Source organism: Mustela lutreola, chromosome 14 (genome assembly GCF_030435805.1).
Source record: "Mustela lutreola isolate mMusLut2 chromosome 14, mMusLut2.pri, whole genome shotgun sequence".
In the NCBI taxonomy this organism is placed as follows: Eukaryota; Metazoa; Chordata; class Mammalia; order Carnivora; family Mustelidae; genus Mustela; species Mustela lutreola.
The window spans coordinates 30650978-30672621 of NC_081303.1; the positions used below are offsets into that span (position 1 = coordinate 30650978).

The window sequence follows — 21644 nt, forward strand, 5'->3', positions numbered from 1 at the left end:
TGGGATAGCGTGGTGGTTAAGAATATGGACTTGTGGGGCACCTGGGTGGCTCAGTGGGTTAAGCCACTGCCTTCAGCTCAGGTCATGATCTCAGGGTCCTGGGATCGAGTCCCGCATCAGGCTCTCTGCTCGGTGGGGAGCCTGCTTTCTCTCTCTCTCTCTCTCTCTCTCTCTGCCTGCCTCTCCATCTGCTTGTGATCTCTCTCTGTCAAATAAATAAATAAACTCTTAAAAAAAAAAAAGAATATGGACTTGTGCTAAACTGCTTTGCTTTAAAATCTTGTCTTTATCACTTCCTTAGCTGTGTGTCCTTTGCCAAGTTACTTAACATCCCTGTAGTTTTGTGTCCTTATTTGTAAATTGGAGATGATAATACCTATTTGATTAGGTTGTTATAAGGTATAAATGAGTTCATGTATATAAAGTTCTTAGAACAGTGTTTGGCATATAGTTAGTATTACCATTTTACCAGTTTATTATTGCTGCTAACTAGTAGGGCTGGTTCTTCATTGCTCTTCATGTTCAGAATATTCCTGGGTCTCCTTTCTTGCCTATTTTTTTACATTAACTTAAGAATCAGTTGGTCTGTCTGGTTAGGGTAGACTAGGTTATGGGTTGGTAACAATAGCTCCCCTGCCGATCTTAGTGGAATAACCCATCAAAAGTTTGTCACTCACAGTACATGTTCAGTGTGGATCATTGCATGTATGTTGGTGGAAGGGCTTGGTGGGAGGTAAGAGAGGGGCTGTGCCCATCTTTTGTAACGAGACACCCAGGCTGGAAAGTTGGCAGATGCCATTGCATGGGGAAGAGGAATGAGAAATCAAATACTAGTGGAAACTTTAAAAGTTGGAAGAGACATATATCCCCCCCCCTTTTTTTTTTTTTAATGTAGGCTTCTCACCCAGTGTGGAACCCAGGGCTGGGTTTGAACTCATGACCCTGAGATCAAGAGCAGATACCTACGACTGAGCCACCAGGTGCCCCCATCACTACTTCTTCTATTTCATTGGCCAGAGCAAATTGTGTGGCCTTAAATCATGTCACAGGGTTGGGGAAGATGCAGTTTTGCCTGTGCCTGCAAAGGCAGTGGAGAGCAGTGATGATTACCCTGGTTTGCTTTACTGTTTGCTAAATATTTTTTTTTTAAAGATTTTATTTATTTATTTGACAGAGGGAGATCACAAGTAGGCAGAGAGGCAGGCAGAGAGAGAGAGGAGGAAGCAGGCTCCCTCCTGAGCAGAGAGCCCGATGCGGGACTCGATCCCAGGACCCTGAGATCATGACCTAGCTGAAGGCAGCGGCTTAACCCACTGAGCCACCCAGACGCCCCTGTTTGCTAAATATTGAGTAACTGTTGTGTTATATGCAACACACTAACCCCCAAAACTTAAAAAACCCTAATTTCTATCTAGTAACTATGCCGAGTTCAAACTCTAGAATCTCTGAGTGATGTTAGATTCAGAGGTTTGTCTGGGTCCAGATAGCTGTGAATGAAACAGGTCAGTTAGCTGGTTTGTTAACCACCACAACAACATTTTATTAGTATTTTCTTGGGCTCCTTGGTGGGTGGTGGGAGTGGAGATATAAAGGGAACTTCCATTTTTAACTCTGCATATATCTATATTATTTGAATTTCTTTTTTCATGGTGAATATATGTTGTGTGAAGAGAAATGTTAACACAACCTATCACAAAGGATTGTCTGATGTCTTGTTCACACTAAATTAAGTAATGTATAATAAGTGGTACAACCTGAACTGGAATGTAATATAAGGTTCTGACCCACTGTACCTTTTTTTTTTTTTTTTTTTTGAGATTTTATTTATTTACTTGAGAGAGCATGAGAAGGGAGAAGGTCAGAGGGAGAAGCAGACTCCCTGCGGAGCTGGGAGCCCGATGTGTGACTCGATCCTGGGACTCTGGGATCACGACCTGAGCTGAAGGCAGTGACTTAACCAACTGAGCTACCCAGGCGCCCCCACTGTACTTTCTAGTATACTAAAATGTCTCTTTTATTATTTTTTTATTTTTTAAAGATTTTATTTATTTATTTGACAGAGATCACAAGTAGGCAGACAGGCAGGCAGAGAGAGGAAGGGAAGCAGGCTCCTCACTGAGCAGAGAGCCCGATGCAGGGCTCGATCCCAGGACCCTGAGATCATGACCCGAGCTGAAGGCAGAGGCTTTAACCCACTGACCCACCCAGGTGCCCCAAGATGCCTCTTTTAATGCATGGGCTTTTGTGTATAGCTTTCTAAAGACAATGTAGATGCTTTTGTTACTTGCAGTGAACATAGAAAACTGTTTACTTTGAGGAAGATGATTTTTGGGAAAATAATAGAAGTGAAGTGAAGAATGATTTAAAGAAAGTTACCTTGAGGACCTCAGTGAGAGGGCAGTCTGTACTAACAGGGAGGATGATGGTGCATATTAACTGTTTTCTGGCTTGAAGATCTTCCCTGGAGCATTTAGTTTTATATTTGACTGAGTTTTAAGGGACAGTTTAGAAAGCCAGCAGAATGACCAAGTGTAGTATGTTTGTGTTTTATATTGTTATTTATCTAAGTATAACATGTTTATTAAATACAAATCCCTTGTTGGGCACCTTGCTGCCTTAGTTGGTTAAGCATTCAACTCTTGGTTTCTGCTCAGGTCATGGTTTTGTGGGATTGAGTCCCAGGCTGGGGACTGCGCTCACGTTGGGGTCTGCTTGAGATTCTTTTTTTTTTTTTTTTTAAATTTTTTTTTTAAAGATTTTATTTATTTATTTGAAAGACAGATATCACAAGTAGGCAGAGAGGCAGGCAGAGAGAGAGAGAGAGGGAAGCAGGCTTCCTGCGGAGCAGGGAGCCCGATGCGGGGCTCGATCCCAGGACCCTGAGATCATGACCCAAGCCGAAGGCAGCAGCCCAAACCACTGAGCCACCCAGGCGCCCCTGTTTTTTTTTTTTTAAATAAAGATTTTATTTATTTATTTGACAGAGAGAGATCACAAGTAGGCAGAGAGGCAGGCAGAGAGAGAGGAAAGGAAGCAGGCTCCCTGCGGAGCAGACAGCATGATGTGGGGCTCAATCCCAGGACCGTGACCTGAGACGAAGGCAGAGGCCTTAACCCACTGAGCCACCCAGGCGCCCCTGCTTGAGATTCTTTACCTTTCCCTTTCCTTCTTCCCCCCACATGCACACATGCTCTCTCTCTCTCTCTCTCTCAAATAAACTTTTTAAAAAAGATTATAAATTCCTTGCTTCATCTTTTAAATTAGAAGAAAGGGGAAAGAGCTAATTTACTACTCTTTATTTCTTTAAACAGAAAGGAAAGTAACTTTATCTTTTTTTTTAAAATTATTTAACAGACACAGATCACAGGTAGGCAGAGAGGCAGGCAGAGAGAGGAGGAAGCAGGCTCCTTGCTGAGCAGAGAGCCCGATGTGGGGCTCGATCCCAGGACCCTGGGATCATGATCTGAGCCGAAGACAGAGGCTTTAACCAACTGAGCCACCTAGGTGCCCCGGGAAATAACTTTTTCTTATTACAAAAGTATATATTTCATTATGGGAAAAAAAGTACATTAAAAAAAAAAGTAAAAGCAAATGAAACCTCAAAATCCACCTTCCTATTTAGAGACAACAATCATTAAAGTTTGGTATGTATCCTTTGAAATCCTCTTCATGCATATAATTTGTATTGTTAACCAAAGTGCATACAAAACATGTAATTTTTTATTTCTTTTTTTTTTTAATTTTTAATGTATGTTATATTAGTCACCATACAGTACATCATCAGTTTTTGATGTAGTGTTCCATGATACATTGTTTTTGTATAACACCCAGTGCTCCATGCAATCAGTGCCCTCCTTAATACCCATCACCAGGCTCACCCATCCCCCACCCCTCTCTCTTCTAAACCCTTCAATTTGTTTCCCGGAGTCCGTAGTCTCTCATGGTACTTTTTTCACTTTACACTTGATCCTTGGGGATTAAGAGTACCAATTCCCCAGCAGTTAAAAATCTACATATAACTTTTGACTTCCCAAGAACTTAACTACTAATAGCTTACTGTTGACTAGAAGCCTTACTAATGACATAACTGTCAATTAATACATATTTTGTGTGTTACACATATTACATACTGTACACTTAAAATAGAGAAAATGTTAAGAAAACCATATTTATAATAGCCAAGGTATGGAAGCAACCTAAATGTCCATGTAAGATGAATGGGTAGGGAAGATGTGGTATATGTACACAATGGAATATTATGCAGTCATTAAAAAGGATGACATCTTGCCATTTGTGATAATGTGGATGGACCTAGAGGGTCACTTAGCTTAAGAAAGATAAATATGATTTCACTTAATGTGGACTCTAAAAACCAAAAGCAATGAATAAACAAAAAGCAGAATCAGACCTGTAAATACAGAGAATAAACATATGATTGCCAGAGTGTAGGGGAAATGGAGGATGGGCAAAATGGGTGAATGTATATGCTCCTGTTATAGAATAAGTCTCTGGAATAAAAGGCATAGTATAGAGAATATAGTCAGTGATACTGTCACAGTGTTACATGGTGACAAGTGGTAGCTAATTGTGGTGAGCACAGCATAGTGTATGGAGTTTCTAAATCACTGTTGTATATCTGAAACAAATTAACATTTTGTGTCAACTATCTTTTTTTTTAAATTTTTATTTATTTGACAGAGATCACAAGTAGGCAGAGAGGCAGGCAGAGAGAGAGGAGGAAGCAGGCTCCCCACTGAGCAGAGAGCCCAATGTGGGGCTTGATCGCAGGACCCTGGGATCATGACCTGAGCCGAAGGCAGAGGTTTAACCCACTGAGCCACCCAGGTGCCCCTTGTGTCAACTATCTTAAAAAAATTAAGATCCTAAGGAAAATACATTCTACAATTTACTTTTAAAAGATTTTATTTAACAGAGGGATACACAATGAGAGAGGGAACACAAGCAGTGAGAGAGGGAGAGGGGGAGCCTGATGCGGGGCTTCATCCTGGGTCTCCAGGATCATGACCTGATCCGAAGACAGACACCCAGCGACTGAGCCACCCAGGTGCCCGGAAAATAGATTTCATAGTAATTTACTGTATTTATTGAGAAGAATCCATGTATAAGTGCACCCATTGTATATATTTTGCACCTTATGTATATTTTGAACCTTAGAAATCTTAAGGGAGGAAGGGTTTTTTTGGGGTCCTCTTTTTTTTTAAAGACTTTATTTGGCAGAGAAAGAGATAGCAAGAAAGGGAATGCAGGCAGGGAGAGTGGGAGAGGGAGAAGCAGGCTTCCCACCAAGCACCGAGCCCCATGTGGGGCTCGATTCCAGGACGTGAGCCTAAGGCAGACGCTTAACAACTGAGGCACCCAGGCACCCCTTGAGGCCTCTTTTTAGGACTTCTGTATTTACTTCTCACACTGTTTAATATCCATACTTTTGCCTTGCAATTTTTATTGTTATTCCTGTTTCCTCAGTTAGATTAAGTTCCTTGGAGTTTTCTGTATTCTTCATTCTGCTGACTCATGTTAAGTTAATTTAAGGACAGGATGTACATTAATGGAAGAGATTGTAGGGAAACAAGTAGAAGACATTTCATCAGTTATTTCAGGGTATAGATCAATCACTAAATCACTTACAGTCCAGCATTGTTCAATTTGCTGATACAACCAAAAACTAAGTACAAATTTGTAGACATATATTTAAAATTCTTCCCTTTTTTAAAGCTAGAGTAAAGTATTCCTATGATTATAATTTTTTATAATATGCTCCTTTGAACAGAACATACTTAGTTTGAGGAATTAACTCTTTTGAAAATAAAATGAGGGTAGTAAGGTTATTTTTTATTTCTTTTAAATGTCATGAGTTGTTTAATCTCTTAAGAGGAAAGTGTGGGTTTACTGTCTAGTTTTTAGGTGGTTATTTATAAAAGAATATCACTCCCACAGTGTTAACAGGTAATTTGTAAATGTACATATTAACTGGTAATATGTAAAAATCTCCTGGGGCTGAGGCCTACTTAAAAAAATTTTTTTTTCAAGGTTTTATTTATTCATTAGAGTGAGGGATCACTAGTAGGCAGAGAGCCCGACGCGGGGCTCTATCCCAGGATGCTGAGATCATGACCTGAGCTGAAGGCAGAGGCTCAACCCACTGAGCCGCCCAGGCGCCACCCCCCTATAAAAACCTTTTTTAAAGAGCGCTTATGGTTACTGATTCTGTTACAGTATAGATGATCAGTAATATGTATTAAGTTGCATTGAATGATGTATATATTCCAGTGGTTAAGATTAATTTTTTTACGGTCTTTAAAACTTATTTAATTTAATTTAATTAATTTATTTAAAAGATTTTATTTATTTATTTGACAGACAGAGATCACAAGTAGGCAGAGAGACAGGCAGAGAGAGAGGAGGAAGCAGGCTCCCTGCTGAGCAGAGAGCCCGGTGCGGGGCTCGATCCCAGGACCCTGGGATCATGACCTGAGCTGAAGGCAGAGGCTTTAACCCACTGAGCCACCCAGGTGCCCCTATTTTTTTAGTTTTTTAAAATTTTTTTATTTTTTTTTATTTGACACAGAGAGATCACAAGTAGGCAGAGAGGCAGGCAGAGAGAGAGATGGAAGCAGGCTCCTCACTGAGCAGAGAGCCCAGTGCGGGGCTCGATCCCAGGACCCTGAGATCATGACCCGAGCTGAAGGCAGAGGTTTTAACCCACTGAGCCACCCAGGCGCCCCTGTCTTTAAAATTCAAAAGGATTTTTTCCCCTCACAGGTATTCTCCTCAAGGATAGATACAAAAATTAATCATACCATGGCTTATAAAAGAGTTTTAAAACTTGGGCATGAATAGCTGATAAATTAGGAAAAAAAATACAAATCTCAGAAAAATGACAGGAAATGGGGACCCATATTATATAGAAAAAAGACTGCTAAAAACAAAATGCGTGTGTGTTTGTTTTTTTTTTAAAGATTTATTTGTCAGAGAGTATGCAGAAGCAGGGGGAGTGGCCGACAGAGCAGGCAGAGGAAGAAGCAGGCTCCCCACCGGGCAGGAGAACCTGATATGGGACTCGATTCCAGGACCCTGAGATCATAACCTGATCCAAAGGCAGACGCTTAACCTACTGAGCCACCTAGGCATCCCACTAAATGTTATTTCTAAAGGGAACATCTCATTTGTGCAGAAAAGAGTTAACATGGTGGACTTGAGACTACTATCCTTAGAATGGTCTGCTTACAATAAGGCTGGCTCTTGGCTAGATTTTAAGAGAAATTCACAGTTCTGAACTGTGAAGAGTGGCTCACTGTGCCTAAACTGTACAGTGTGGTTTATGTGAAACACCTGCTTTCCATCTAGGAGTCTAGAATTTTGGTGCATGGTAGACAGAGGAAAAGCCAGGAAAAACCTTGCTGAATCTCTAATGAACTTACCCTGTAGACAGTATTTTATACATGTTATACTTAACATTTCTGGAGGAGTTAAAGGTATCCGGTATGACTCTTATGGGAAAAGACTCTTGGAAACTTGTGTTTGATTTCTTCTATACCATCTGCCTTTTCTTTTTGCTGCTTTTGCTTTGTTTCCTTTTGCTTTACTATTGAGTATGACAATCTGCTGAGTTCTCTGAGTCTTCCTAGTGAATCATCAAAAGCTGGGGGTTGAAGGGACCCCCTTCCCTTGATACAACAGTAGATCAGATAGTTAGTATTCTTTTTCTGCTCTTCCAAGATGTGGAGAGATTGAACTTTAAGCAGGAGAAAGAGAAGCTGAAGTTTGTGTTTCTCTTTTAATTGGTTTAATGTGAGGTTGTGTAGCAAGGTTAGTGAGTAAAGAGGAAGTTTTAGACATCTAAAAGTTTAAAGTTTAGAACATTAAATTTTAGATTAATCTATCCATTTTAAATTTATCTCTGAAATTGCCCAGTGGAACTTTTCCTGGTTTATTTTAAGAGCTATGAATATATATATATATATATATATATATATATATATTTTAAGAACTATGAATATTTTAAGAACTAAGAATTTCGGATGATGAGCACAGTATTGTATGGAACAGTAGAATTACTGTATTGTACACCTGAAACTAATATAACACTGTATGTTAACTAACTGGAATTAAAAACTTGAAAAAAAAACTAAGAATATCTTAAGTACAAAATAAAGAAGGGGATGAGAAGTACAGAAACATTATGAATGTTCTCCATACCTTTAAGGTGAGGTTGTCATGAATTAGTTGACAGCTGTGTGTATGTGTGTGTGTGTGTGTTTTTAAAGATTTATTTATTTATTTGTCAGAGAGATAGAGTACAGCCAGGCAGAGTGGCAGGTAGAGGCAGAGGGAGAAGCAGGCTCTCTGTGGAGCAAGGAGCCCGATGTGGGACTCGATACCAGGACCCTGAGATGATGACCTGAACCAAAGGCAGCTGCTTAACCGACTGAGCCACCCAGGCATCCCCCCCCCTTTTTTTTTAAAGAAGTTCGTGTGTTTTAATAACTGACTCAACACATAAACCTCTCTTTTCTTACCATGAATTCGTCCAGGTAATGTTCTTACCATGAATTCGTCCAGGACAATTCGGATTAATTTATGGGCATATTACTTTATTAGAATTTTTAGAATCAGTGTTTATAAAGATAGTGGCTTTTTTTTTTTTTTTTTTTTAATTTGACAGAAAGAGAGAGAGTGAGAGAGAGATCACAAGTAGGCAGAGAGGCAGGCAGAAGTGTGTGGCGGGGGGAGCAGTCCCCCTGCTGAGCAGAGAGCCTGATGCGGGACTCAGTCCCAGGAACCTGAGACCATGACCTGAGCCGAAGGCAGAGTCTTAACCTACTGAGCCACCCATGCGCTCCAAAGATAGTAGCATTTTTAAAAAAAAGATTTTATTTATTTATTTGACAGAAAGAGAGAGAGAGAGAACTAGTAGGCAGAGAGGCAGGCAGAGAGAGGGGGAAAGCAGGCTCCCCGCTGAGCAGAGAGCTTGATGTGGGGCTCAATCCCAGGACCCTGAGATAATGACCTGAGCTGAAGGCAGAGGCTTAACCCACTGAGCCACTCAGGTGCCCCTGCCCCCCCCCTTTTTTTAAAAGATTTTATTTATTTATTTGACAGAGATTACAAGTAGGCAGAGAGACAGGCAGAGGCAGAGAGAGGGGGGAAGCAGGTTCCCTGCTCAGCAGAGAGCCTCATGCGGGGCTTGATTCCAGGCGCCTGAGATCATGACCTGAGGTGAAGGCAGAGGCTTAACCTACTGAGCCACCCAGGCACCCTGATAGTGGCATTTTAAAACCGAATTGTAGGGGTGCCTGGGTGGCTCAGTGGGTTAAGCCTCTGCCTTTGGCTCAGGTCAGGATCCCAGGCTCCTGGGATCAAGCCCTGCATCAGGCTCTTTGCTCAGCAGGGAGCCTGCTTCACTTCCTCTCTCTCTGCCTGCCTCTCTGCCCACTTGTGATCTCTATCAAATAAATAAATAAAATCTTTAAAAAACAGAAAAAAAAAACCCCACCCAGAATTGTATAATTCTGGTACTGCATCTGTGTTTTTTTTTTTTTTTTTAAGATTTTTATTTATTTATCAGAGAGGGGGTGCGGAGAGAGAGCACAGGCAGACAGAATAGCAGGCAGAGGCAGAGGGAGAAGCAGGCTCCCTGCCGAGCAAGGAGCCCGACGACGACGGGGGGACTCGATCCCAGGACGCTGGGATCATGACCTGAGCCGAAGGCAGCTTCTTAACCAACTGAGCCACCCAGGCGTCCCTGCATCTGTGTTTTTTTAAAATAACTTTAATGGGTGCTTCACTGGCTCAGTTGGTATAGCATGCAACTCTTGATCTTAGGGTTGTGAGTTCAAGCCCCACATTGGTGGGTGTGGAGCTTACTTAAAAATACTTTTAAAAAATAAAATAACTTATTTTGAAAGTTTTAAGATTATAGAAGAGTTGCAAGAAAAACATTAAGAACCCTCATTTACTCTTTGCCCAGATTCCCCAGTTGTAAATACTTTGTCTCATTTGTTTTTATCATATTTCCTCTCTCTCCTTTTCCTCTTTCTCTTCTCACTCCTTAATGAGGAGTATAGATAAAATCACCTCTAGAATATTAAAAAAAAGTTCCTACTGAACCAAACAGGTATATTCTGAAGAAAAAACAACCTCCCTTGTGATTTGGATATGCACATCAGGTGAAGAAATACAGATGATCCCTGAGTTATGATGACTTGACTTACGATTTTCAACTTCACCATGGTGTGAAAATGATACCATTCAGTAGAGACCATACTGCAAAATTTAATTTGATACGCGGTATGATACTTTTTAATGCTGGGCAGTGGCAGTGAGCTAAGTCACAGAGTTCTGTCAGTGATGTAATCAGGAGGGTAAACAGTTGATGGTACCCTTACAGCCATTCTGTACCCATATAGCCTGTTCGTCACTTTGAGTACATTCATTATTCCATAAATTGCATGAGCTGCTCAACACTTCATTATAAAATAGACTTTGTGTTGGATGATTTTTCCTAACTGTAGGCTAACATAAGTATTCTGAGGATGTTTAAGGTAGCCTAGGCTAAGCTGTGATGTTTGGTAGGTTAAGTGTATTAAGTGCATTTTCATCTTACAGTATTTCCACTTACGATGGTTTTGTTGAGCTGTAACCCCATCGTAAGTTGAGGAAGGTCTGTAGTTCATTACAATATGGTGATGAGAGTTTCTTTTCTTTTTGTTGGGCCACAGGAGCTCTCAGAGTTATGTAGGCTAAATTGCACAACTGTGAATCTTGTCTGATGATTTAGTGTTCATCTTTTTCAGTATGTTATTACCCTCTGGGTTCCATTATTGCTGTTGAGAATTTAGCTGTCAGTATAATTATCCTTCTTAGAGACAGTGTCATTTCTATGCTGTGGTTTTACACATCTTTTTGTCCTTAATATTCTGCATTTTCATTGCTAAGTAACTAGGTTTAGATTTCTTACTGTTTATCCTACTAGTGGTTATTTGTACTTCCTAAAACTTCAATTCTGGAGAAGTCTCGGCAATTATATCTTCAAATATTGCCTCCTTCCCATTTTCTCTACTCTTTTCTTGAATATTGTTTAGAGCTTTGTTGGATTTTTTGCTTTGTCCTCATGTTGCTTAACTGCTGTCCCGTGTTTTCATTTGTTGTATCACTGTGCTGCATTTTGTGTATTTCTTCAGAGTGGCCTTTAGCTGGTCTGATCTGCTGTTTAATCTATCCATTTAACTTCTCATTTTAGTTAATATATTTTGCATTTCTGCAAGTTCTATTTGATTTTCCTTAAAATATCTGGCTTTTTAAAAAAATTGTGAAATACACATAAAATTTACCATTTTAACCATTTAAAAATATACATTTGAGGGCATTATTATATTCACATGGTATAACCATCACCACCATCCATCCCCAAAACTCTTTCCATCTTACAAAACTGAAACTCTGTACCTTTTAAACAAAATAACTCCCTGTTGCCTCTTCCTCTGGCCCTTGGCAACAACTATGAATTTGACTACACTAAGTACCATAAAGTGGAATTATACTATATTAGTCCCTTTGTGATTGGCTTATTTCATTTAACATGATGTCCTCAATGTTCATCCATGTTGTAGCATGTTCAGAATTTCCTTTTTATGGCTGAATGATATTTCATTGTATGCGTGTACCACATCTTATTTATTCATCTGTCAGTGGACCATTTGGGTTACTTCCGCGTTTTGACTATTGTGAATAATGCTGCTGTGAACATAATGTATACAAATGTCTCTTTGAGCCCTGCTTTAATTTCTTTGGGTTACATATCCAGAGTGGAATTGTTGGATTGCATAGTAATTGTATTTTAATCTTTTGAGGAGCTGCTATACTGTTTTCTTGTTTTTTTCTTAAAGATTTTATTTATTTATTTTCCAGAGAGAGAGAGCACAAGAGCCAGAGAAAGCATAAGAGTACAAGCAAGGTAGAGGGAGAAGCAGGCTGTCCACTGAGCAGAGAGCCCGATGTGGGACTTGATCCCAGGACCCTGAGATCATGACCTGAACTGAAGGCAGGGGCTTAACTGACTGAGCCACCCATGTGCCCCAATAAAGTGTTTTTTAACAACAGAATAAAACTCTAAGGAATAATCTTAAATGACAGAAGCACATTTTATTTCTGACAGGTTTTTTTTTTTTTTAAGATTATTTATTTATTTATTTGACAGGGAGAGAGATCACAAGTAGGCATAGAGGCAGGCAGAGAGAGAGAGAGGAGGAAGCAGGCTCCCCGCTGAGCAGAGAGCCTGATGCGGGACTCGATCCCAGGACCCTGAGATCATGACCTGAGCCGAAGGCAGCGGCCTAACCCACTGAGCCACCCAGGTGCCCCTATTTCTGACAGGTTTAATGGGGCCAGTACTAATAGTGTTTACATGATGGCTGGCATTGTTAAAAGGTGGTTTACAGAGGTGTTACTAAATTATCCCAACAGCCCTGTAAGATAATAGACTCTCTAAATAACCCTGTAATAAAACAAGCAGACATTGCTTAAATAAATCTGTAAAAGTTGAGGTACGTAATGTTATGAGAAGCAGTAATAGAATTGTATCTAGTCATGGAGGTTAGTGTTGATTTAGTTGAGGTTTGAAGGGTGGGTAGCCATTAATTAGGTCCATGGGTCGGAGTGGGGAAGAGTGTCTTAAATAGGGGGAACAGAATGCGTAAAGATGGTGTGGATGGAAGAAGGAGGATAGCATTGTTTTCAGTGCATTCAAGTATGATTGAAAGATTTTGTTACTTTTTTTGTGTACTACTCTTCAGTAGATTTTGCTTGCTTGCAAAAACATGAAATAATCATTGTGTTATTTTTATTTGTGTATAGGTTTTTGATGCCTTAAAAATTATTTTTTAGTCGTTCTTCAAATTCCCACGTTTTCAGAAATTACATAGTATGTAAAAGAATCATTTTCAACCCCCTTTCATAGTTTCTCAAATTCATTTCTGGTAACCTCTGGCTCTTTGGGAAACACTCTACTTGATATTCATAATTTCATTGACCTTCAGATCAGTGAGATGGTATGAGTAATTTCCAAAATAATTTCCTTTCTTTTAAATTATTAGGAAATTATTATAGAAGATTGGAAAAATACATGCTTTGGGGATTAGTACTGTTAGTGAATTTGTTACTATCAGAGACTTGAAGTTCAACTTAATAAGCAAAAGAAACCTGTTCCTTACCAGTCCACTAGGGGATACTCCAGGACTTAGAAAGAAAATCCAGTTGCCACTTTACAAAGTTTTAAAAATTACCTCGGGCGCCTGGGTGGCTCAGTGGGTTAAAGCCTCTGCTTTCGGCTCCGGTCATGATCCCAGGGTTCTGGGATCGAGCCCCACAGGGGGCTCTCTGCTCAGCAGGGAGCCTGCTTCCTCCTCTCTCTCTGCCTGCCTCTCTGCCTACTTGTGATCTCTGTCAAATAAATAAATAAAATCTTAAAAAAAAGAAAAAAGAAAAAAAAAGAAAATTATCTCCTGTTTGGGGTGCCTGGGTGGCTCAGTCATTAAGCATCTGCCTTCAGCTCAGGTCATGATCCTGGGGTTCTAGGGTCGAGCCCCACATCAGGCTCCCTGCTCAGCAGGAAGTCTGCTTCTCCCTCTCCCACTGACCCTGCTTGTGTTCCTTGTGTCTCTTTCTGTGAAATAAAGAAATTAAAAAACAAGTCTTTAAAAATTACCTATTCTTTATAAAAATTACTACTTTCCTATTTGCTTATATGGAAAAAAAAAAAGACTTTTTGGTCTGGTTTGGGCTATTAATTTAACAATAATAGTTACCTGTGGAAGAATTTGCAGGATTTTCCTAACTTTTTAAAGGTATAATTAACAAATAGGAATTGTATACATTTGATTAGAACATCAAGTTGTGGGCGTCTGGGTGGCTCAGTAGGTTAAGTGTCTACCTTCAGCTCAGGCAGTGATCCCGGGATCTTGGATGGATGCTCAGCAGGGAGTCTGCTTGTCTCTCTCACTCTTCCCCTCCCCCTGCTCCTGTGCCCACACATTCGCTAGCTCTCAAAAATATCAAGTTGCATGTTTATATTTTGTTGTATGTTGATGATACAACATGATGTTCTGATATACATACATTTTGTGAAGTGAACACAAGCTAATCATTTTCTTTTTTTATTTTTTGGTATGGTGAGAACTCTTAAGACCTACTCTCAGCAAATTTCGGGTATGTGACCCATTTTATTAAGCATAGTCACCATACTAGACCACAGTTTTCCAGAATTTATTCATTTCGCATAACTGAAACTTTGTACCCTCTGACCAGAATGTTCTCATTCCCTTCCTTTCCCCAGAACAACCATCATTGTACTCTTTGTTTCTGAATTTGACTATTTTAGAGTCCACATATAAATGGGATAATGGAATTTGCTGCATTTTTAAAGTGTGGAAACTCAGTGTGATTCCTTGGCCAGTTTTTCTGATGGTAGTCCCTTAAACTTAATTCTTTGAGCACTTTAGAAAAAACTGGTTATTTTTATTTTTTAGTACAGGAAAGGTTTCTCATTTATTTTCAAATTGTGCTTTTCCTTGGGAAGGCAAAAAAGGTGATATTTGGTTTGAGTTTGTTAAATTTTCTCCATTGTATGATATATGATCTTTGAATCTCTTAACTTAGAAATGAAATATGACCTTAGCTACATGTAACACAGGACCGTTGGTGCTGCTATTAAAGGCATTCAACAGAATTTAGTATTATCTTGATTTCTCTCTGGTAATTTAAGTAGACACAGTGCAATTATTTAATACTCTCAAAAAATGTAAAAAATTGAGTTCTGTTTTTAAAATAGCAAAGTTTACTGGCGATTCACAGACCTGTACTCCTGGGGCTAATAATTCATTATATGTTAATAAAAAATAAAAAACAATAGCAAAGTTTCAAGAAATTTAGTCTCAAAAAATTTAGTCTCTTGAATTAGGAAAAGGTTATCAGACTTATGTTTCAGAAAGTACTTCAGTTAACCAAAATTTTACTGTCTTTTCTAGATTCATTTAAAAATTTTTGTCTATTATAGGATTGTACACATTTTCTGCATAGGATGTACATGACTTTTCTGTGCACACAAATATCTTTAGGTTAAGTGACTTTTCTGATTTAACTCTTCAGTTTACCTGATTTCTACTATTTATAAACCCAACAAATGGGTGAAATCATGTGCCATCATGACAGCATGATTTAGAAAATGGAAAGGCAGGCTGGGATAAGAACAAGTATATTTAGGGACACCTGGGTGGCTCAGTCAGTCAAGCATTTATTTGTCTTTGGCTTGTGTCCTGATCCCAGGATCCTGAGATCAAGTCCCCCATCAGGCTTCTTGCTCAGCAGGGAGCCGGCTTCTCCCTATACCTGCCACATCCCTGCTTGTGCTCTCTCCCTTTCTCTCTGACAAATAAATAAAATCTTAAAAAAAAAAAAAGAAAAAGTTTATTTATTCTTGTGCAGAAAATAAAGCAGTGAAGGAATTATTCAGTAAGTTTGTTTTGATTAGAGTTGGGTGATAACCTTTACAGGGTATTAAAGAAGTAACAGTATTGGGTGGAAACATTTTATTTGACATTCTGATTCCATATTTTTTTTTTTTAATCTCTTTTTCCCTAGCAAAATGGGGAAGGAGCTAGAGAATGTGATAATATGGCTTTTTGGTTGTGCTTCTGGATAGATTGACTGGCATGACCTTGATGCTAGCTGTACATACCTGTGGTATAATGAGAGCCAGAATAGTCCTATGAGCCATTTTTCTTAATTAGTTCTGTAACTAGAGCCATTTTTCTTAATTAGTTCTGTAACTACTAAGTCTGATTAGTAAGCTCCCTCTTGTATACAGTGACTTGAACTATCACTGGTTCATGTTTTGTTATATTTTGGCTATAGAGGAAAGGCAGAATGTCCAGAGTATTACAGTTGCTCTTTTGTTTCTGTATGTTTTTGTTTGCAGTGAAATGTATGTGTGTGTGTTTAAAGGAAACTAAAGACCATTTATGGTGCTTTTGTTTAGGTCCAGACTTAATTTATTTATTTAAATTACGGTTGAACTTAGTTTTATAGGACAGATTCCAGTTGATTGTTCAACTTTTTTCTCTAACTTCAGTTTAGGGAGTAATTAATGATTCCATCTTTCATGTAACACTATGTAGACTGTTTCTTAATAATTTCAAGGGGAGAAGTTTTTTTTTTTAGTAATAATTGTAGAGATTATTTAAATAATGGGAAAATAGGTGTATATAGTTTAAGTGATTAAATACAGAAAGATTATGCTTGTCATACTACCATGTAATACCTAATGTCTTAATATACAAGAGTTGGATAAGTATCCAGTACTATATGAATTTGAAAACTAAGAAGTATAATAATCTGTTAGCGGATGCTTGGCAGAAATCAGTGTTTATTCTTTCCAAGTTAGTTTTATAATTCTGATCCTTTGTGATAAAATACAAGTAGAAAGTACTTGGAAGGTTGTTAGAGTTAATATTGGTCCTTGAAGGAGTTTATCCCTATCTTGCCGGGTTTCCTCTTTTGTAAGGAACCTTTTTGTGTCCTTCCTATCCTGTGAGAGGAACACTGTTTTCAAGAGAACTGGGAGGGACTTTCTGGTTAACTATGTATTAGCTGGGATGATAAGGGGAGTGACAGTAGCTGCTTTCATTTCTCCTTTTCCAACATTCTTCCCACCCAATCCCATTACCAGACCTAAGACTTTACCTTCCTGATACACTAGAGCCTGTCCTTGGAATAGTCTTTGTTATTGCTCTCTTTAATGACCAAGTTTCTGATAATACCATTGGCTTACAACCCTATAATTAGTAAAGGTATTATCATACTGTTTATCTTGTTTACTAGTGAACTAGTGAATGTAGCTAACAAATTCCTAGTGACCAGGTGATTGCTAGTAAATATAAGACTAAATGGAGCATTAAAGAAGGAGCATAAAACTTCTTGTGCTCTGAGAAATTCCTGAAGAATCATATTAAAACATCCCAGAACAACATAAAGAATGCTGTATTTTTGCAAGTAGTATTCCATATCTTTTTTTTTGTTTCCTTAAAGGTTTTATTTATTTGGCAGAGAGAGACACAGTAAGAGAGGGAACACAAGGGGGGGAGTGGGAGAGGGAGAAACTGGCCGCCTGCCAAGCAGGGGGAGGCTTGGATCTGGGACCCTGGGATCATAACCTTAGCAGAAGGTAGATGCTTAATGACTGAGCCTCACAGGCGCCCCAGTATTCCATATCTTGAAAATGCAGGATTGAACTGGAGTGTTTACATAAGTCAAGCAATAATATTACTATTAAATTTGAAATTTTATAAATATTAAGACGAATCACACATTGGTCCAGTTCAAGATTTAAGTTAACACATTAATATAGTTAATGAAGTTAGTACATTAATATAGTGTTAACACATTAAGACAGTTCAAGATTATAAGAGGTATACAGTTATTTTTAATTTTTTTTTTAAGATATTATTTGTCAGAGCATGCCAGGGGAGAGGCAGAGGCAGAGAGAGAAGCAGACTCCCCGCTAAGCAGGGAGCCCGATGTAGGGCTTCATCCAGGACCCTGGGATCATGACCTGAGCCGAAGGCAGATGCTTACCCTACTGGGCCACCCAGGTGCCCCAGAGGTATATACATTTAATTGCCCTGCATCTCTCTGCCCTCAGCTACCTTTTCTCTTCCTTAGAGGCAAGCGACATTCCTAGTTTAAATAACACTTTAAATATTATTTAAAGGACTTTTTTAGTATGCTTGAATAATAATGACAGCATGACTTCCTGAGTGAGGCATTTCAGATTTTCCTGTATTTAACTGTTATTGAGCACCTACCACACACTTTCTTGACACTGGGAGTATGTTAGTGAGCAAATGAGACTCCTGCCTTTGTGGTACGTGGTAGTGGTTGGAGACAGGCACTAAATAACTATGGTGATGAGATCGAGGAGAAAAATACTGCTGAGTAAAAGAGCGGACCCAAGGGGTGCTACTGTTGATGATAGGATGGTGAGAGAAAGCCTCTGGCTGAGAGGGTGATTTTTCAGCAGAGAACTGAATGATCTGAAGGAATGAGACTTAGGGCTTTCAGGAGTTAAGTATTCCAGGGAGAGGACCATCAAGGACATCTCTGGAGAACATTTTCAAGGCAGAGGTATCCTTCTGGAGTGGTAGAGGAGGACTGGCTAGAGAGGACTGACTTGGTGGGAGAAATGCTGAGAGATAATCTGTAGAAGGAGAAAGAAGGTAAAAGTTGCATGTGGGATGAGGGAGACTGCTGAGGGCCAGTTTACAGAAGGCTTGCTTACCATCGTAAGGAATTAGGACTTTATTCTGAGTAGGATGGGAATCTTGGGCCATGGGGGTTATATTTAAAAGTTTCAGTCTGACTGCTTTGGGGAGAATAAATTCTTGGGGACAGGGATGAAAGCAGAGAGACACATGACTCTAAAATAGCCATTGAATATGTAGCACTGTACTAGGTAAAGTGGGTTTTATCAAATTTAGTTAGGTGTCATTTCTCTCTGGGATGTGACTTTCTACCATTGAAGACAGGGCATGAAATAAAAGTGAATTCATAATAAGTGTTTATATTTTCAAATAGTAACTTTAGGAATTATAGTCAAAACTCTGTAGTGATTTAAATTTGATTAGATCCCCTATGTATCACTTGGATCTTGAAGAAAGGTGGTAAGATTCCTAAAAGAATCTTCAATACCTTTTATAGTTATAGCATGAAATAAATTTTTATTCCTTAGGCCTTCCAAAAAAGGCTGAGCAGTAGAGTTTTGAGAAATTAAATATTGGGTGCTATTTTTTCCTCTCTATTTTTACTAGGTAACATTTCAAATTTGAAACTGCTTTGGTTTCTCCAGCATGTATCAATGTGCTGAGAAGTATTTAAAAGTTAAAATTCGTAGACTTTAAGCAAGCAGGTTGCTAGTGATGAAAACAAATGGAATATAAAAATGTCAACATGTAAAATTTAAACTTCTGAATGATTGAATAATATGTCTGAATTTGCTAGCAAACCTGCTATGTCTGATAATGTGGAAAGGAGTTGCATCATAGGGAATAAATCTGAAATTTGAGGATCTCAGAACTCTTAATATCTAACTGGGTCAACAGAGCCCCCCCCCTTGGGGGGGGCATAGACTTAGGGACACTTTGAATAAAAAAATGGGGCTGCCTGGTGGCTCACTTGACCCTTGATCTTGGCTCACGTTATGGCTCAGGGCATGATCTCAGGGTCCTGACATTGAGCCCCACCTCCTCACTAGGTGTGGCACCTGCTTGGGATTCTCTCTCTCCTTCTCCCTGACCCTCTCCCATTCCCTTGTATGTGTTCAGGTGTATTGTGTCTTTAAAAGAAAAATGAAATCATAGATAAGGGAGGCATTAAAAACCAGGCATGGTAAAGGTATAGGAAGTAGGTAAGCAAAATGGTCACTGCGAAGCATACTGAAATGTAGATAGTGTTGGAAGGAGAAGAGGAATAGAAAATCAAAGTTAAAGGGAGAGCCTAGCATATTCAGAGTTTAGGAAAACTTTTATTTTTATTTTATTTTATTTTTTTTTAAAGATTTTATTTATTTATTTGTAAGAGAGAGAGAGAGTGAGAGCGAGCACAGGCAGACAGAGTGGAAGGCAGAGTCAGAGGGAGAAGCAGGCTCCCTGCGGAGCAAGTAGCCCGATGTGGGACTCGATCCCAGGACGCTGGGATCATGACCTGAGCCGAAGGCAGCTGCTTAACCAACTGAGCCACCCAGGCGTCCCAGGAAAACTTTTAAATAAGGAATTGCTGGATCCAGTCAAGTTCAGAGGGAGTTAAAATGACTTAACGTGTACACTCCAAAAGAACTCTGAGAATGAATACCAAAGCTATCTTGTACAACTTAGGCATACTACATAATTGTAGTTACAGTCTAAAAGGGCATCGATTATTTATTCTTGATTTCTGCTAATTTGATCACTTCTCTAGAGTTCCTAAAATACGAAAAAAAAATATATCCCTCAGTTTGGTTCATGGAATCAAAAGATTTTTGAGCTGAAAATAACCTTCCCCTGCCCCTTATTTTTACAGGTTGGAGAAGTAGAAACACAATGGTAAATTTTCATATCCGGTTACGATGGAGGAAGGATTAGAACTCAGGTCTTGACTTCCAGTTCAGTGCTCTTCCACAGATTTTGCCTTATGTGTGTTTTTGAGTTACAGTTTTTTGACTATTTTAGTTGTATATTAACAAAGACAGGAATTTTGTTGTTGTTAAATTGCTAAGAACTAACAGTCTTGTTATCAAAACAAGTAAGTCTTGTTAGTGAAAGTGAACCTGTATTTTGTAGGAATACATTATCTAAACTTTCAGTCTTAATTGCCAGCTTTCTGACTGTTTATTGCTTCCTTAAATATTTTTATTTGAATTAGTATTTTTCATAGTTAAAGTTATTTAGAAGAGTTAAGTGTGCAAAAGTATAAGTGGCAACTTATCTGTTAAAATCTTCTAGAACCTTACCAATTTTATTTTTATTTTTTAAAGATTTTTACCCACAGCACGAGTGCATGTGGGTAAGAGGAATGGCAGAGGGAAAAGCAGACTCCCCCGCTGATTAAGGAGCGCCATAATTGGCTTATTAGTCCCAGGATCCTGGGATCAGGACCTGAGCAAAAGGCAGAAACTTAACCAACTGAGCCAGCCAGGTGCCCCCGAACCTTACTAATTTTAGTATGAAGAAACAGTTTGGCTTTATAGGATATCTGATTTATGGAAAATTTTAGGGCATTTGTTGCTATTTTTTGAGGTACAAATAACTGAAAGTAGATTATTATGGTCTTGCTGGTAAGAATCTTTGGGACACTTGATTTTAACATACAGCTAAGGATGTTTTTAGTACCATTTTAATTTAATAGTTTAAATTAAATAGAGAAAGTGTCTTTACAAATAACTTTTAAAAATTTTAAGTAACTTTATCCTTAAACATTTTTTTTTTTAATTTAAGATTTTATTTATTTATTTGACAGAGAGAGATCACAAGTAGGCAGAGAGGCAGGCAGAGAGAGGAATGGAAGCAGGCTCCCCGCTGAGCAGAGAGCCTGATGCGGGGCTGGATCCTAGGACCCTGGGATCATGACCTGAGTGGAAGGTAGAGGCTTTAACCCACTGAGCCACCCAGGTGCCTCCCCCCGCCCAAACTCTTTTTGACATGATTATTTAGCAAGCCAAATTTTTACAGATTTGTAGAGACAAATTTTATTAACTCCCAATAAAGTATTAGGTTTCCAAAGCTTTGAGGTAATGAGGCCCTTAAGAATAACATTTTGATGGAGTAATTTTTTTGTAAAAGCATACTTTAGAGGACTGTAAATATATATCCTGTGTATCTTTTTGTTTTGAAAGTTTTATTTCAATTCTGAATATAGTGTAGTTGTTAAATACATTTTGGATGTGTATTAAAACACTGAGTATTAAATGTATATTAAATCACTAAGTCAGTTTTCCCTTTTGTAAAATGGGAGTAATAACAGTGCTTATGTCACAGCATTGTAAAGGTTTAATGAGATAATGTGTGTTAAGAATGTAGACCTTTTCTTCTAGAAAACACCAA

General features: G+C 38.8%; 1 protein-coding gene across 4 annotated transcripts in view; it reads left to right on the forward strand.

The window, feature by feature from the left end:
- Nucleotides 1-21644, forward strand: part of ABL2 (ABL proto-oncogene 2, non-receptor tyrosine kinase) — a 120297-nt gene that overhangs the window by 18238 nt on the left and 80415 nt on the right. The window lies entirely within an intron of this gene.